Below are 7061 nucleotides of genomic sequence, written 5' to 3' on the forward strand. Positions count from 1 at the left end.
GAGCTCTGAGAACGGAGTGATCAGTGGTGTTTGATCGCTCGGTTCTCAGCCTTTGAGCTGGCGAGGGACAGATGCAGCATCCACCTAGGGAAGTATGATTCAAAAATAAATAACCACATTACTTTTAAGGCCTAGAAGGCTTGTTTCTAACCAAAAAAAAACACATAAATTTAAAGTGGGAGTCCGCCGGGAGTGCGCGTTTTTTTTTTTTTTTTTTTTAAAGCCAGCAGCTACAAATACTGCAGCTGCTGACTTTTAAAATAGTGACACTTACCTGTCAAGCGCTCCCGCGATGTCGGCACCCGAAGCCGATCTCTCGATCGTCTCTCGGGTGCTGCCGCCGCCATCTTGGGTATGGGAATCAGGAAGTGGAGCCTTTCGGCTTCATTTCCCGGTTCCCTACTGCGCATGCGCGAATCGCGCTGCGCAATGAGGACGGACCCGCTGCCTCTGGGATCTGTGTGTTTCCCAGCAGGCAGCGGGGCACTTTCGGAAAGAGGCGTAATCTACGCCCCTTTCCGCAGAGAGCTATCCAGGAAGTGGGTGCAGATACCTGTACTGTACAGGTACCGGCACCCCCCTCCCCCCTGAAAGGTGCCAATTGTGGCGCCGGAGGGGGGGGAGGATTCCAATGAGCGGAAGGTCCACTTTAGGGTGGAGTTCCGCTTTAATGCAATTTTATGCTAGATTTGTAATTCCTTCCAGTAACTTACTCAATATAATTAGTTGAACTGTCTATGTATCCTGGAAGCTGTAATGTCTGCTCAATTTGCCATAGGATGACTTTTTATTTTTTTTTCTTCTTTCTTTCTTTATTTTTTACTTTTTTTTCTTATTTTGTTTTCTTCTTTTTCTTCATTACTTTTTTTTTTAAAATACATTATTGCAGTATGATTTAGACAACTCTCACATGTTGTCCAGTAGTGGGAGAACTGTCCCTATTTAAATGGGTATGTTTTTTTCCCCTTGGTGACAGCGAGGAGCCGCAGTGGCGGTTCGCACAGGGATGACCTCAAAGTAGTGCGACTTAGCCGCCTGACAAGTCGAGCTCCATACATCGCAATGCAACCGTTCTAATAGGAGCGACTCAAGTTGCTCCGACTTAGAAAAAGGTCCCTGTGCTACTTTGGGGCGACTTCGGCTTGCATTGACTTCTATACAGAAGACGGGCTGTACGGGGGGGGAGTCGGGCGACTTTGAAACCATGTGTTTTTTTTTTTTTTTTTTAACCCCAACCCCCCCCGCTACATGTGTAAATGTGCCCTAAAAAGAAAAACCTTGTTGTCTAGAGTTGCATGTTCATGTTTAACTGGCAGAAGTTTTGTCAGGAGTGCCCCCCCCCCCCCCCCCCCCGGGGATACACGAGCAGCACTGTGCTGCACATACAATCATCAGCTAGAGCTGAAGCCTTTCTGCTAAATAGGAAGGGGGTTCTGCGGTCCCGCTGGAGCCTGATATATGATATTCAGTGTCCAGAAACATCCGGAGTGTGTGTAGTGCGCCTGGAATCTGCATCCGATCGTTGTATGTCTTTCTGCTTTTAGCATAGGAGCTTCTGAGCAGCCCAAAAATAGCATCCTCCTTCCTCCCGCCCGCCCGCCCTCCCTCTCTCTCTCTCTCTCTCTCTTTTTTTCTTTTTCTTTTTTTTTTTGTTCTTGCGATCTCTGCGGAAACGCACTGTAGATGGTTCTCAGCAGCTGCACACACTTCAAGATTTGACAGTTTCTGTAATGTAACTAACCACGTGGCACGCGCCATACCCCACATTCCTCCCTTCTTCTCCTGGACACCGGCTCTGCCTCTGTGCCCCACACCGCGGGCACTTCCCAGATCTTCCCAGATCCCACTGTCTGAAAATAGAATTTTTTTTTTTTTTTTTTTACCAAGCTTAGGATTTCTGAGGAAGAACATAATTACTGGTTCCCGAGCTCTTCAAGGCAGCGGTTTTCAAGTTCCAGAGATGGTGGAGTGTAATTATAATGATGGGCGCAACTCATCCTGGATCCAGGAGCTTCGCGTGCGCCTGTAAACGGCGTCTATATTGAGGCACTTATGTCTGTAGAATGGTCAGCTCTGGGATTTTAGCTGATACAAGGTTCTCAAACTTTACAAAAGTGGCATTAAAGTTTGTAATTTTGTTTAAGCGCTGCGCAAATTGTTGGCGCTATATAATTCCTGTATAATGATGATGTCAAGGCCAAAGCTTTTGGTTCCAGTTTTGGGTAGTGTTGGGAAAGATTAGGACTCCTATCTTGGCTTTAGCGTCCATCCAGGGCTCCAATACAGAGATTTCTCCTCACTTCCTGTCCTACTGGCAACAGTTTCTCTTGACAGGAAGTGTGAAAATCTGCAACAGGTAGTTAAAAGTGGAGCTCCATCCCAGTGGAGCTCAATTTTCTTGGGGGGGGGGGGCCACCCCCCAGGAATCGTTTGCCGCTTTTTTAAACGGGTAAGTATCCCAATATTAAAAGTCAGCAGCGACAGTGTTTGTAGCTGCTGACTTTTTAAATTTTTGCTGAAGGAGCCTGGAGCTCCGCTTCAAAAGTGTCACTAAACCCAGGAGCCTGCCGTCACTATATCTGATCTCACTCAGTACACAGAACAGGGAAATTATATAGTAAATTATTTTAGTAAATATAAACTGCTGAAAACCCATTTCTTATCAGCAGTACATAGCAGTCTTGTGACTATTAGTCTGTTTAAAGCTTGTAGGAGGAGTTTTCATTCTACTTTGACTGTCCTATGAGGCTGCAGGACCCCTTCTGGCTGGACAGTGCCCTTCACATTCCACTTTAAGTGTTGGTGACCCCCCTGACATGCCACTCTTGGTATGTAATTTTTTTTGTTGGCGGGGGGGTACCCTGTTTTTTGAGGCACCCAGCTCCCAATTCCTTCTCTGGGGTCCGGAAGGAAGTAAGAAAATCCCCCCCCCCCCCCTGCAATCTATGGGACACGTCACAGGTCCCAGAAGATTGTCCAGCCATGCGCAGTGCACGCCTGGCTGTGAAGCCACGCCCGGGTGCCCACCGTTAGAATGCCCGCGCAGCAGAGAGGAGGGGAAAGGAGCACAGCGCAAGTGTCTGATTATTAAAAAGGCAGCAGCTACACTTTTTGTAGCTGCTGACTTTTTAAATGGGTGGAACTCTGCTTTTAACACAGAAATAAAAAATCTGGTGAGTTCTTGCCTTCCCCTACTTTTATTAAAGGAAAACATTTGTCGCTGTCTGTGTGTGCTGTTAGAGAATTTCCCTCTTTGTTTCCTTTCTAGTAATACATTGGCAGCAGGACAGGAAATGAGGGTAAATCTCCTCCATGGAGCCCCGGTTTCAATGAATCGCAACCATGTGGGTCCAGAGGAGACGGTGCCAGAGACGGGGTGAATAGTGCAGCCGGAACTGCATTTCTATGCTGCGTCAAATTTATTAGAAATGTTTTATTTAATAATCTAAATTTGGGCTTTAACCATTTGCCTACTGGGCAGTTTAAAAAAAATAAAAAAAAATTTGCACACGTTAAAACCTGCCCTTCTCTTTTTGGCTAGAAATTACTTTGAACCCCACTTTATCAAGGCAAGGAGGATGAGTATGAACGACCAGCAAGGTGCAGCAGTGCAGGAAGGAGAGGTAGAAAATTGTGGATGATCCCAGCAGAAGATTACTGCAGATTTGTGGCAGAATTTTGAAGTAAGCATAATCAGATCTGGCACACCACCGCCACGTGACAACTCAATTAACCAATTCAGCCCCCCGGACTATTTGGCTGGCCAAAGACCAGAGCTGACAATTGCGCATTCGTGCGACGTTGCACCCAAACAAAACTGACATTCTTTTTTTATCCCCACAAATAGAGCTTTCTTTTGGTGGTATTTGATCACCTCTGCGGTTTTTATTTTTTGCGCTATAAACAGAAAATGGCGACAATTTTGAAAAAAAAAAAAACGCATTATTTTATACTTTTTGCTATAATAAATATCCCCAAAAAATATATAAACACTTTTTTTTTTTCCTCAGTTTAGGTCGATACATACGGTAGTCTTCGACATATTTTTGGTAAAATCGCAATTGGTTATACAGCGATCAGTGCAATTAAAAATGCATTGAGTACTGTGTAAATGTGACCGGCAGTGAAGGGGTTAACCACTAGGTGGCACTGTAGGGGTTAAGTGTGTCCCTAGGGAGTGATTCTAACTGTGGGGGGAGGGGGGGCTGTGTGTGACACAAACACTGATCACTGCTCCCGATAACAGGGAGCGGTGACCACATTAGATTACATTAGCATTCCTCCGCTCTTCCTCTCTGTGAGACGATCGCGGGTATCCCCGTGGACATTGAGTCCATGGGACCCGCCATCACGCTCACAAAGCTCCTGACGGGTGCGAGCGCCTGCAACCTGCCTCTTAAAGGGCAGCGTACAGGTAAGTGATTCTGCCTGTACGTGCCCTTCTGCCATAGGATATGGGCACAAGGTGGTCGGGAAGCGGCTAAATGTTGTCCACCACTTTATTCTTATTTTTTTGTCACAGAAGTCCTAATTTTTAAAAGGAAACCTGCCAGGAGAAATACATAGGTTGCCATTGCTGATTACACCTTCCAAAAATTTTTTAACCGCTTTTTGTGGTGAAGAGACGGCTACGGTGTGGGCTTAAATTGCCGAGAGGGTGTACATGGATGTCCTCCCGTTCTCTGTGATCGCCGAGTCTGTGATCGTAGATCAGATAAAGGGCCAATCACAGCAGGCCCTTTACCATGTGATCAGCTGTCAGCAAATGACCGCTGATGATGGAAATAAACATGCCGGTTATTGTTTATTTTTTATTTATTTATTTTTTCTTCACACTTCTGTTATCTTCTGCCATCGGCCTCCTTAGTGGCCACCAGAGTGCTGCCGTTCAGTGGCCACCAGAGTGCTGCCGTTCAGTGGCCACCAGAGTGCTGCCGTTCAGTGGCCACCAGAGTGCTGCCGTTCAGTGGCCACCAGAGTGCTGCCGTTCAGTGGCCACCAGAGTGCTGCCGTTCAGTGGCCACCAGAGTGCTGCCGTTCAGTGGCCACCAGAGTGCTGCCGTTCAGTGGCCTCCAGAGTGCTGCCGTTCAGTGGCCTCCAGAGTGCTGCCGTTCAGTGGCCTCCAGAGTGCTGCCGTTCAGTGGCCTCCAGAGTGCTGCCGTTCAGTGGCCTCCAGAGTGCTGCCGTTCAGTGGCCTCCAGAGTGCTGCCGTTCAGTGGCCTCCAGAGTGCTGCCGTTCAGTGGCCTCCAGAGTGCTGCCGTTCAGTGGCCTCCAGAGTGCTGCCGTTCAGTGGCCTCCAGAGTGCTGCCGTTCAGTGGCCTCCAGAGTGCTGCCGTTCAGTGGCCTCCAGAGTGCTGCCGTTCAGTGGCCACCAGAGTGCTGCCGTTCAGTGGCCACCAGAGTGCTGCCGTTCAGTGGCCACCAGAGTGCTGCCGTTCAGTGGCCACCAGAGTGCTGCCGTTCAGTGGCCACCAGAGTGCTGCCGTTCAGTGGCCACCAGAGTGCTGCCGTTCAGTGGCCACCAGAGTGCTGCCGTTCAGTGGCCACCAGAGTGCTGCCGTTCAGTGGCCACCAGAGTGCTGCCGTTCAGTGGCCACCTATCAGTGCAGCCTCATCTGCACACATCAGTGTTTACCTGTTTGCAAGATGTTCTAACAAAGTATGAAAAACTTTGTTTTCAAAATTTTCTTTATTTTTTGCTAAAAAAAAATAAAAAAAATAATCCAGCGGTGATTAAATACCACCAAAAGAATGTTTGAAACAAATGATAAAAATGTCATATTGTGTTCAGCGTTGTATGACCGCACAATTGTCATTTAAAGCGTGACAGCGCTGAAAGCTGAACATTGGCCTGGGAAGGAAGGGGGGGGTATAAGTGCCCGGTAGGCAAGTAGTAAAGGCTTGGTCACTTGTGCGGCCATCCCTCTGAAAAGCAATCTTTGGTGCATTGCGTTTCAGAGGCATTTGACAGGCGGTAAAGAGGTGATGTGTTGCCTCCTCGCCTCCCCTGTTTTAACCTTTCAAAATACAGACACACCCGCCGTGCTGTGATGCGTTGCAGGGCGGTTACATTGCGGGCCGATTCACTTAAGCGCAACTTGCCATTTTTAACTTTTGCCGCAAGGCATTGCAGCTGCATCATGTTATAGCCCCCTGAGTAGCTGCGTGCCCTAGTTTTAGGTGGGCGGTAAAACTGCAGACTTTTTTTTTTTTTTTTTTACCGCCCTGGCTGCCCGTGTGTGTGTGTGTGTGTGTGTGTGTGTGTGTGTGTGTGTGTGTCTTTAAAGGTTGATATTTGGCTTGCTAAGGTGATCGCATAATATTCTACGAGATGGAATTCACAGCTGTAATAAGGACGCGTTGTATTCTCCCTATCAGGGGGGTGGGGAAGCAGGCTGTGACAGGTCCTGTAACCCGCCATAGTGCTGGAGGCGCTGGACTTACTTGATTAACGTTTCTTTATAAATCTCGGCCCTCCAACATCTCTGTGTACTGCTAGATTACCCCGGTGTACATACTGAGACCGGTGCCCTGCTACTTCTTCCGACACTCATTTAGCCACTTGTTGGGTTTAAGTTGCATTGACCAGCAGAGTCATCCGACTGTTTTTTTTCTTTTCTTTTGAAGGCGATTAGTGACAGTTGATTAGCTCTCTGTTCCCGTACGCTTGGCTGCCTGTTATGTATACTTAATGTATAGGTGTCACGCTCCGCGCAGACACAGGGAAGCCGCTTTGCAGCAATTGAAACGGAATCTTAAATGGCGCTAAACACATTTTTTGATTTGGAAGTACAGTTTCAGGGCCTGGAGGGTCGTGTAATTAAAATTCTGCTTTCTGGAATTTTTAGTAGGTAACGCGGGGTAATTAAGACAGGTAAATAAATGGTGCCTTTCAGCTATTACTGAAAATTCATATTAAGCCGGGGAAAGGCATGAGAGGTGGTGTCAGGAGTGCAGAGAATTAACCGTTTGGTTCCATGTGGGCGCCAGAAGATCTTTGCCAGATCCTATAGGGAAGTGATGGTTATGGATCTAGGTAGAATTTATTTTTTCAAGGAA

Source organism: Lithobates pipiens, unplaced genomic scaffold (genome assembly GCF_037356315.1).
Source record: "Lithobates pipiens isolate NorthernLeopardFrog02 unplaced genomic scaffold, aLitPip1_a1.2 Scaffold_10, whole genome shotgun sequence".
Taxonomy (NCBI): domain Eukaryota; kingdom Metazoa; phylum Chordata; class Amphibia; order Anura; family Ranidae; genus Lithobates; species Lithobates pipiens.